Genomic DNA, 11,800 nt, shown 5'->3' on the forward strand with positions numbered 1-11,800 from the left:
TTCAGCAGTGCTTTGACATGGCGGTTCAGGACAGTGCAGCTGTGCTTTGCCATGGCGGTCTGTGCCCTGTTCAGCGGTGCATTGACATGGCGGTCTTTGCCCTGTTCAGCGGTGCTTTGCCATGGCGGTTCAGGACAGTTCAACGGTGCTTTGCCATGGCGGTCTTTGCCCTGTTCAGCGGTTCTTTGACATGGCGGTTCAGGACAGTTCAGCGGTGCTTTGCCATGGCGGTCTGTGCCCTGTTCAGCGGTGCATTGACATGGCGGTCTTTGCCCTGTTCAGCGGTGCTTTGCCATGGCGGTTCAGGACAGTTCAGCGGTGCTTTGCCATGGCGGTCTTTGCCCTGTTCAGCGGTGCTTTGCCATGGTGGTTCAGGACAGTTCAGCGGTGCTTTGCCATGGCGGTCTTTGCCCTGTTCAGCGGTGCTTTGACATGGCGGTTCAGGACAGTTCAGCAGTGCTTTGCCATGGCGGTTCTAATAAGGACAGTGGTGTGTGGCATGACGTTTCATCATTGCCCAGTGGGGCTGTGGCAGCCAGAGCCCTCCAGGGCACTGACTCCGGTGGTGGCGGTGGTCTCCTGACCAGTGACGATACTTGGGCCCCCCTGGGCTGTGACTCTGGCGGTGGTCTCCTGACCAGTGACGATACTTGGGCCCTCCTGGGCTGTGACTCTGGCGGTGTTCTCCTGACCAGTGACAATACTTGGGCCCTCCTGGGCTGTGACTCTTGCGGTGGTCTCCTGACCAGTGACGATACTTGGGCCCTCCTGGGCTGTGACTCTGGCGGTGGTCTCCTGACCAGTGACGATACTTGGGCCCTCCTGGGCTGTGACTCTGGCGGTGGTCTCCTGACCAGTGACGATAGTGGGGCCCTCCTGGGCTGTGACTCTGGCGGTGGTCTCCTGACCAGTGACGATAGTGGGGCCCTCCTGGGCACTGACTCCGGCGGTGGCGGTGGTCTCCTGACCAGTGACGATACTTGGGCCCTCCTGGGCTGTGACTCTGGCGGTGGTCTCCTGACCAGTGACGATAGTGGGCCCTCCTGGGCACTGACTCCGGCGGTGGCGGTGGTCTCCGGACCAGTGACGATAGTGGGGCCCTCCTGGGCACTGACTCCGGCGGTGGCGGTGGTCTCCTGACCAGTGACGATACTTGGGCCCTCCTGGGCTGTGACTCTGGCGGTGGTCTCCTGACCAGTGACGATAGTGGGGCCCTCCTGGGCACTGACTCCGGCGGTGGCGGTGGTCTCCGGACCAGTGACGATAGTGGGGCCCTCCTGGGCTGTGACTCTGGTGGTGGTCTCCTGACCAGTGACGATAGTGGGGCCCTCCTGGGCTGTGACTCTGGCGGTGGTCTCTGGACCAGTAACAACGGTGCTGGCGGTTGTGTCTCGACCGCCGGAAATGATGGCACACTTCTCTGCCGTGACACTCACAACAGGCTGGGCAGACCTCCTCTGGCCCTTCCCCACCTTTGGTGGAGTCACAGCTGACTCTCTAATCCCCTTGGAACCCATGTCAGTTGTTTTCCCACCTGGAGTCTTAACACGGTCCCGTCGTCCACTCTCCAATTTTATTGCCTTTACAGGGGGTGGGCTGCCAGTGCCTTGGCTCCGGGTTCTACTGCCTGCCCTGGTGGCCGGTGCACTCCAAAAACCTTGAACAGGCACCACTGGTATTGGAGGCTTTTTGGCTGAGGCGCTACGACGGGACTGATGAATTGGAGGGGGTGGGGTTGGGGCAAAAAGGTCAACTTTACAGAGGGACAGTTTCTGACAAACACTGGGATGGGTAGCTGGAAGGGGTCTGTGAGTGGAGGAAGAGGAGGTGGTTGTCGGAGGTGTCACTTTAGGTGTTTTGGGTGCAGGTGTAGGTAATGGAGGCTGTCGTGAGGTGATGGATGTTGGGTGAGTGATTGCCGGCGTTTGTGTACTTTGGGAGGGGGCGTCACAGACACACTGGGAGAGGACACAGGGGACGTGTAAATGGCAGTGGAGGTGGTGAGTGCAGGTGAGCGGGGTGTGGTGCTGGGTGTACTGGTGCGAGTCCTAGTGGCTGTAGATGTAGTGCATGCAGGTGAGAGTGTAGACGACACTGGGCGGGAGGAGGGAGAAGAGGAGGAGGGGGACACAGTAGAGACAGTGGATGTTGTTGTGTCTGTATGTGGGTGAGGCTTGCATGAGTGCTTGTGGTGTGTGTGGTGCCTATGTTTGCTTGAGCTACTTGTGTGTGTTGACTTGTGTGCATGCTGATCTGTAGGTGTGCTTGGGATGGGCTGGGGTACAGGAGATTGGGTCTGGGTGGAGGAAGTTGGAGCGGGGAGGCTAGACACAGGGACAATTGCTGCCATCAGTGCTGAGGCCAAAGATTGCAGGGTTCGCTGAAGGACAGCCTGACCAGAATGAATGCCCTCCAGGAATGCATTACTGTGTTGCAACTCTCGTTCTACACCCTGGATGGCATTCACAATGGTAGACTGCCCAACAGTGAGTGACCTGAGGAGGTCAATGGCCTCCTCACTGAGGGCAGCAGGGGTGACTGGGGCAGGGCCTGAGGTGCCTGGGTTGAAGGTGATGCCCACCCTCCTGGGTGAGCGGGCACGGGGTGAACGCTGAGGGGCTGCTGGGAGGGCGGTGCTGGTAGGGGAGGTGGCAGCTGTACATGTAGAGGTGGGGGGCACAGATGGTGCCGCCACCACAAGGGAGCTCCCATCGTCGAACGAGTCCATGTCGCTGCTTGGTGATCCGGTGGCCGAAGTGAAGCTCCCCTCGCCCTACGTCCCACTGGTGCATTCAGAGTCTGTGGTGTGGCCTTCCATGGCCATGTGGGATGCAGCTCCCTCGTGTTCCGGTGCCACTGTACCTCCGCCTGTTGATGCTGATGTACAAAAGGACAGGGAGAGCAGACAAAGGGGGGGGAGACAGAAGAAAGAGGGTTTTAGTGCATGGCATACCGCTACCGTTGGCGGACAAGACAAACGCAGATGCCCCCTGCATTACGCCGTGCTCCTGCCCTCTGCACATGCAATTTCTGGGATATGGCCTATATGGCAATGGTGGACATCGGCGCACATGGATGCCACAGGGGCAACTATACCTCGACTTGGCACTCTGCTGAGGTGGGGTAGAGTGCCACATGGGCTACATTACGGAGGGTCCTTGCCTACCTAACTCGCCCTGGCCTAGGGACACCCACAGCCCACCTCCCCCACCCAGACACCTCCACTGCACGCAAAGTCCGCAGAATGAGGTTGTACTCACCCCCTTGTGTCTGCTGTGATGCCCTCAAGTGCCTATCCAACTCCGGGTAGGCCACCGCCAGGATCCGGAACATCAGGGGGGTCATAGTGCGACGGGCACCCCTCCCATGGTGGGAGGCCATCCCCAGCTGAGCCTCCGCCGTCTTCTTGCTGCAGCGGCGAATGTCCTCCCATCTCTTACGGCAGTGGGTGCCCCGTCTCTGGTGGGCCCCCAGGGTCCGGACCTCCTTGGCGATGGCATGCCAAATGTCCCTCTTCTGGTGGGCGCTGACCTACATGACATGCACTAGGAAAGAGGAACAGTCATTACCAACTGCACCGTCGTTGTGAGTGGCCCCCTCCCTACTCTGGCCATGTGGCCCATTCATTCCCATGCATTAATGTTCTATGGACTCTGCCCCCTTCCCTCTTCCAACCAGCCCTCTCCACCCACGCCTAGCCCATACAACGTGCTCCCTGTGTACTAACCTGTTGGTCTGGAGGACCGTAGAGTAGCGTGTACTGGGGGAGGACCCCGTCTACCAGTTTCTCCAACTCCTGTGCAGTGAAGGCAGGGGCCTTTTCCCCAGACGCAGCAGCCATCGTCGCTTCCAGACCGAGATCACAGCAGCACTTGCAGTGTAGGTCCTCTCCTGTCGAAGGTCAGGTATGTACTGATTGAACAGATAGAAAATGGCGGTGACGTCCGCGGCGGTGCGCATCATCACCGCCGGCGCACCTGTTCATTGGCTCCTGGGACCCATAGGGTCCAAGGTTAACCAATGCAGCATTGCGCTGCGGTCTACGACCGCCTACCGCGACGGTGTGTAACGCCAGCGCAGTTACCCCACAATCCCATTGTCCCAGTTTAGAGGTCAGACAGTCGCCATTTCAGGGGCCCACATGGCTTCATTTCATACTGCGTCACACATAGCTAGGCCTACACTCAACAAACATACAGGAAGGGTTATGTGAGTGGTGTAGTCTTGTGTGTGACTGTGGGTACATACCTGGAGGACTAATGACTGGTTCTTCGCTGTTGTCCTTCGTAGGCACCGTCTGCTGGGACATATGAGAAGATGGCGGAATCCTCTGGTTTACCGACCGCTGGTGGACCTGTTGAGAATGTAAGAGCGACATGTCATCGTAACCTACCGGTTTGACCGTGCCACAATCCAGGAACTATGTACCCAGTTGGAGCCAGACCTGATGTCACCAATCCGGCATCCGACTGGAATCCCCCCTGATGTGCAGGTGCTGTCAGTGCTCCATTTCCTTGCAAGTGGGTCTTTTCAGACAACAGTGGCCATGGCATCAGGGATGTCCCAGCCTATGTTTTCCAACGTCTTGTCCAGAGTGTTGGCTGCCCTGCTGAAACACGTAAGGAGATGCATCATTTTCCCTGAGGTGGAGGATTTGCCTACAGTGAAAGGTGATTTCTATGCCCTTGGACATATCCCCAACGTCATAGGTGCTATTGATGGGACCCATGTAGCTCTGGTCCCCCCCCACAGGAGTGAACAGGTGTACAGGAACAGGAAGAGTTATCATTCCATGAATGTACAGATGGTATGTTTGGCAGACCAGTACATCTCGCAGGTAAATGCTATGTTCCCTGGCTCAGTGCATGACGCCTACATCCTGCGGAATAGCAGCATCCCTGATATGATGGGTCAACTCCAGAGGCACCGTGTATGGCTTTTGGGGGACTCTGGTTACCCCAACCTTTCGTGGCTATTGACCCCAGTGAGGAATCCCAGGACCAGGGCAGAGGAACACTACAATGAGGCCCATGGGCGGACTAGGAGGGTGATCGAACGCACCTTCGGCCTCCTGAAGGCCAGGTTCAGGTGCCTCCATATGACAGGTGGATCCCTATTCTACTCACCAAAGAAGGTGTGCGACATCATCATCGCCTGCTCCATGCTCCAGAATTTGGCATTGCGACGCCAGGTGCCTTTTCTGCAGGAGGATGATCCAGATGACGGTGTTGTAGCAGCTGTGGAGCCTGTGGAGCCTGTGGACAGTGATGAGGATGAAGCTGATGAAGAAGACAACGACAACAGGGAGTCAGTCATACAGCAATATTTCCAGTGGCACACAGGTGAGAACATTTTAATTTTTAGCATTACATTAACTTTCACACGTCTACCTCTATCCTGTTTTTCGATTTAAGTCAACATTTGGTAACTGAGTTGTACCCTTCCATTACGGTTTCACAGGTGTGGTTACCTACGTGTCAACTGCTTGCATCCTTCAAGGGCTTGTGATGTGTGACATAGGTATGTTAGCTTTAGAATGGTACACCCATTATGACACTGTCATTGATAATACATTTTTACTAAATCACAGACTGACTCCAGATTGTTTTGTGTTTCAAGGGTGTTTATTGAAGTGCTCGGAAATGGGAGGGGGTTGTAAAATGAGGATGGGTGATGGTGGAGGAATGTCCATGGCAGAGTCCAGTCTATTAGTCTCACAGGTGCACTGCCCATCTGGGCATAGGAAGAGGAGCTGGGGCAGTTAAAGTATGGACCGGGTAACAAAGTGGGACAGTGGGAGGACAATCAGGGTGGTGTCATTTCCTGGCGGGGGTCTTGCCATCTTGCTCTGTCCTGTTCCTGGATCTCAGGGACCACTTGCGTGGTGGTTGTCCGTCTGCAGGGGGTGGGGTGCTGGTGTATTGGTCCTGTGGCGGGGCGTCCTGTCCGCTAGCGCCGGCTGAGGTGGTGGGCATTTCATCGTCCTGGCTAGTGTCAGGGGCCCCTTGGAATGCCACGGTGTCCCTCAAGGTCTGCTGTATGTCCTTCAGCACCCCTACGATGGTGCCCAGGGCGGAGCTGATGGTCCTGAGCTCCTCCCTGAACCCCAAATATAGTTTGTCCTGCAGGCGCAGGGTCTCCTGCAACTTGTCCAGAACCGTCGCCATCGTCTCCTGGGAGTGGTGGTATGCTCCCATGATGGAGGAGAGGGCCTCGTGGAGAGTGGGTTCCCTTGGCCTGTCCGCCCCCTGTCGCACAGCAGCCCTCCCAGTTCCCCTGTGTTCCTGTGCCTCCGTCCCCTGGACCGTGTGCCCACTACCACTGCCCCCAGGTCCCTGTTGTTGTTGGGGTGGTGGGTTAGCCTGGGTGCCCTGTAGTGGTGGACACACCGTTGATTGACCTGTCCTGGGTAGGGAAGTTTGGGCCCACTGGGTGGGTGCTGTGCTGGTGTTACCAGAGGGTGGAAGGTCGGTGTTGGGCTGTGCCTGTGCAAGGGGAACCGACTGTCCCGAGGCCCACGATGGTCCAGGCTGGTCATCAGGATCCAGTAGGGCAGAGCTGCTCTCGTCACTGTGGGCCTCTTCTGGGGGTGGAGTGGTGTTGTCTGGACCCTCTGGTGTGGTGATGGTCCTTCGGGTTCCTGCAGGGGCATAAGAGCATGATTATTGCATGTGTGTGTGTAATGGTGTGCAATGGGTGGGTGTTTGTGTACCCCAGTGCATGCATTCCTGTGTGTGAGTTTGTGTGGTGATGGTTGGGGGGGTGTACTGGGTATGTGCAGTGGGCATGCTTTAGTGAGGGGTGTCCATGCTTAGTTGTGTCATGCAGGGTTTGGTGTTGGGATGGGTGGTTTGTATCATGGGTACATTAGTGCGAAGTTGTAGTGATAGGGGAGGGGGTGGAGGAGGGGGTGTGTGATAGCATGCAGGTAGGGTGGGGGATATGATAGTTAAGATTTGACTTACCAGTGTCCCATCCTCCACCGACTCCTGTGACGCCCTCAGGATGCAAGATGGTCAAGACTTGCTCCTCCCATGTTGTTAGTTGTGGGGGAGGAGGTGGGGGTCCGCCGCCAGTCCGCTGTACCGCGATGTTGTGCCTGGAGACCGTTGAACGCACCTTCCCCCGTAGGTCGTTCCACCTCTTCCTGATGTCCTCCCTATTTCTTGGGTGCTGTCCCACGGCGTTCATCCTGTCCACTATTCTGCGCCATAACTCCATCTTCCTGGCTATTGATGTGTGCTGTACCTGTGAGCCAAATAGCTATGGCTCTACCTGGACGATTTCCTCCACTATGACCCTGAGCTCCTCCTCGGAGAAGCTGGGGTGACTTTGGCGTGCCATGGGGTGGTGTGGGTGATGTGTGGGGTGGTGTATGTGGTGATGAGTGTGGTGAGTGTAGTGGTGTGTGGTGTTTTGTGCGTGGATGTTGCGTGGGTGATGGTGTTGTGTGCCTCTGTGTAGTGGGGTTGTCTATTCTGTGCTCTCTCTCTGTCGCCTTCGTGTCTAATTTTTGGTTGTAGGGGTTTGTGGGTGATGTGGGTGTGTGTTTTATATTGTGTTTGGTGTGTGGGAGTGTTGTTTGTATGTGTATCAGGTGTGTGTATTTGTAATTGTCCAATGTGGCGGTGTTTTGGAGATGTGTGTGTATTTTGAGTGCAGCGGTGTGTACCGCCAATGGAATACCGCGGTTGAAAGACCGCCGCGTGGATTCGTGGGTCGTAATAGCATGGGCGTGTTTCTGTTGGCGTGGAGGTGGAGGATTTGTTTCCGACAGTTTATCACTGACCTTTGGTGTGGCGGTGTTGTGTGGGTGTCTGAATTTCGGCGGATTCCAAGATGTGTGTCATAATAGCTGTGGCGGAATGCCGCCGCCGCCGCGGTGTATTGGCGGTCTTCTGCACGGCGGTAAGCGCCTTTTACCGCCAATGTTGTAATGACCCCCTATATGTCCTACCTTAACCATACACTGCACCCTGCCCTTGGGGCTACCTAGGGCACCTTAGGGGTGCCTTACATGCAAGAAAGGGGAAGGTTAAGGCCTGGCAAGTGGGTACACTTGCCAAGTCGAATTTACAGTTAAAAACTGCACACACAGACACTGCAGTGGCAGGTCTGAGACATGATTACAGAGCTACTTATGTGGGTGGCACAACCAGTGCTGCAAGCCCACTATTAGCATTTGATTTACTGGCCCTGGCACCTCTAGTGCACTTTACTAGGGACTTACTAGTGAATCAAATATGCCAATCATGGATAAGCCAATCACAAACACATTTTGTAAAGGAGCACTTGCACTTTAGCACTGGTTAGCAGTGGTAAAGTGCCCAGAGTAACACAAACAGTAAAATCAGAGTCCAGCAGACATCAACAACCTGGGGAACAGAAGCAAAAGGTTAAGGGAGACCACGCCAAGGATGAAAAGTCTATCAGCTATACTCTATTAGCTCGACTCTATAGCCCAGTTGAAGGCTCTGGCCAAAACACGTAGGCTATGTTTTGTTTGCACCATTGACTTTTGCCAGTTGTACTGTGTAAAATGGAGGAAGAAATAAATAAGCTGCTTGTCAGACACTGGATTGTGCCTTATTCCTTACTAGGCCTGGGAGAATTGTGGTATTCAGAGACTCTGGATGTGAGGAGCTGATATTCTGTGTTTAATGCGGTTGTCGGACCACACAATACATGCACCCAGACATGAGGCGGACAGAGTTTTCCTGCAGTTGGAGGAAGGAGATACTCTAAGGTTGGCTGCCGCTGGCCCATAACACGAGTCGAGCTTGGCAATGGAAGAGACCACCTTGCACGCGGTAAGGAGTGGGCCGCATGTGGGTGTGGCTTGCCGTGAAATCCTCGGAGGGGGAATTACGGCGACAACTGCCCTGCATCAGCTGTGGATGCCCGAGACTGCTGTTCAGAGGTGGTGCATGACTGCATACCAAGCCAAAGTCGCTGTACATAGCCTGGTCTATCCCGATATCCTGAAATGTGAATGTGCGATATGTTGGAACATGAAAAGAACCAGATATGAACAAAAATACACACGAAGCCTATAAGTTGCAACAGTATTCTATTTTAAAACAGTGCACATTGCAAAACACTTAAGTGGAGTGTGCCATATGAACAATTTTTGACAGTGAAATGAAATTGTTCGTAAACCACTGAGTTTCAAAATCAAGGATTAGAAATGTTTGAAAGATTTAGAAGATGGGGCTATCCTACCTCAGTGCTAGGGGATGCATTTAGAAGAGCAAGCCTGAGAAATAAGGATGAACATTTGATCCCAAAAGCAACTAAGAAATCAATGTAGGAGATGACAACTATGTTCATCATGGATTTCAATCTGTCATATAAAGAAATTAGAAAACTGTTGCAGAAAAATTGGGGTATCGTCAAGATAGATGAGCATCTAAAGGAATAGGTTTTAGATCACCCCAGGATCACGTAAAGGAAGGCAGTCTCACTGGGGGATATCTTCGTGCAAAGTTATCTCCTGGATGAAAGTAATGATACAAAGAACTGGCCCAGGAAACTGGGCTTTTTTAAATGCCAGAAACGTAAAGCCTGCCAACATGGTTGTAACATTACTTTATTCAAAACATCACATAGCAAGATAAAACTGATTAAAGAAAGGATTCTGTGTGAGACCACACACTTAGTTTATATTGAGGAACGTGAATGTGGCAAGTGGTACATGGGCAGCACAGTAAATAAACTAAAGTTACGGATACTTCAACATCTGAGAGCGATTTCTAATAGATACTATAACTATAACATGGCCAAATATATTTGGGAGGAACATGGTGGTGATAAAAATGTAAAGTGTTATTTTGGAATCTAGCGTGTATGCGGTAAACCGAGAGGAGGAGAGCTGGAATTCGCACTAAGGAGAGCTGCATCGATGCAGATCGTCATGGCTAGTACTTAAATACTGTGGGAATTGAATACTGATGCTGAGATGCATATACATTTGTGATGTGTCAACCTTGCTTGAATATTGCTGTGTCATCTGCATTCTGGGCGGAAAGTGTTATGCTGTGTCTTTGTGATAATTATAAGTGCCAAGTAGGTCAAGGGATAGGGTATATGCATGAAGTGGGGGTGATTCATAAGATAAGTGGTTGAAACATTTTGAATGGGGTGCACTAACATGGCTGACCTAGGATTAACAATGAGCTATTTAGTTTGGAAAGGTACATAGGGGGTTATTACAACTTTGGAGGAGGTGTTAATCTGTCCCAAAAGTGACGGTAAAGTGACGGATATACCACCAGACGTATTACGAGTCCATTATATCCTATGGAACTCGTAATACGGCTGGTGGTATATCCGTCACTTTACCGTCACTTTTGGGACGGATTAACACCTCCTCCAAAGTTGTAATACCCCCATAGTGATTAGAGCCAGGAGGTCATGTGACTAGGAATTTATTTGAGAATTAAAACACACCATGAGGAGGAAGAATGAAATAATGACCCGATACTTTGCCTGGCATTGCTGTTTGGCTTTGTGTGTGGGTTAAGAAAAGTTTGTTGATTATATCTTCATATATGTTTAGAAAATTATTTTTAATAGAAGTTCATGCAATGACTCATAGTGTCACACAACAATGTTCTCAAGGTTTCATGTGGAAGTCATGTGTCTGACATTTTTATTCAGCCACTTTACCATAGATGGAATCAGAATGTACTTGCATGTATAACAATGAGAATTGATAAGTGGCACTAAGGAATCTCTTTCAAAAACGTTGACATATCGGAATATATTATAACTAAAATCATGTAGCTCATTGGAAATGTTATGAATTTGGGTTTGAATATCCAGCACATGTTAGGAAATGCGCACTCAATTATGAGATGGGAAAAGCTGTATTGAATTATGTTTTTAAAATCACCTTAGGCTACAGAAAGTTATGTGTTCGGTTTAGCCTTTTTTGATGGAGGTGGTATGGGGGGATGTTCCCTTTAAATGGTACACTCTATTCGCATAACTCTATGGTCCTGTTGAAGGCTACGGTTAAAACATGTAGGCTATTGTTTGTTTGCACCATGCACTTTTGGCCGTTGTAATATATAAGATGGAGTGAGAAATAATCATATTATATACATCTTTTTCTCAATACACATGTTACTTTTAGTGAGAACTTACCTAATGAGCAGGTGGCAGTATCTAATGCCCAGGAAAGTGCAAGATATCCTTGCAGAGAAATATAATTCATGAACACAGTACTGAGCCCATTGTTTTCCCAAAATCCAACTTCGAGTTGCCAAGGCTGAAAGTGAGTTTAAGGATTGCAGAAAAGTGCGAATGTACAACCTTAAATAACATGGCGATCGCACACTGACCTCATCATAGGTTGCCCCTATTGTGCTGGAAGCTCAGCTTCCGGAGCGTTTGGAACAGAAATGAGAGCATTTCTCATCCGAACGGAGGAAGGGGCAGTTCAGAGAAGCATGAAAGGAAAGGAAAGGCTTTTCCTTTACTTTCATGTCTCTCTGAGTAGTTCTGCAGCCTGATCGCATAGCGATTGGGCTGCAGAAATGCCCACTAGACACCAGGGAGTTACGTTTTTTAATGAAATGAGCATGAGGGCAGCGGCCCCTTGGACAAGGGTCGCTCCCCAAGGTTTTTTTTTTCTATAAGGCCATTTCTGCCCACCCTTGGAGGCAGATTGGCCTATATTAATTATGCCCATTTGCCCCCAAGAGAGGCAGAAACCTCTAGATGCGAGGGATTTACTTTTATTTTTTACAGGTGGGGACAACCGCTTTGGCAAAGGTCGATCCCCTGGCATGCAAAT

The sequence above is a fragment of the Pleurodeles waltl genome, chromosome 4_1, assembly GCF_031143425.1.
Source record: "Pleurodeles waltl isolate 20211129_DDA chromosome 4_1, aPleWal1.hap1.20221129, whole genome shotgun sequence".
Classification (NCBI taxonomy): Eukaryota; Metazoa; Chordata; class Amphibia; order Caudata; family Salamandridae; genus Pleurodeles; species Pleurodeles waltl.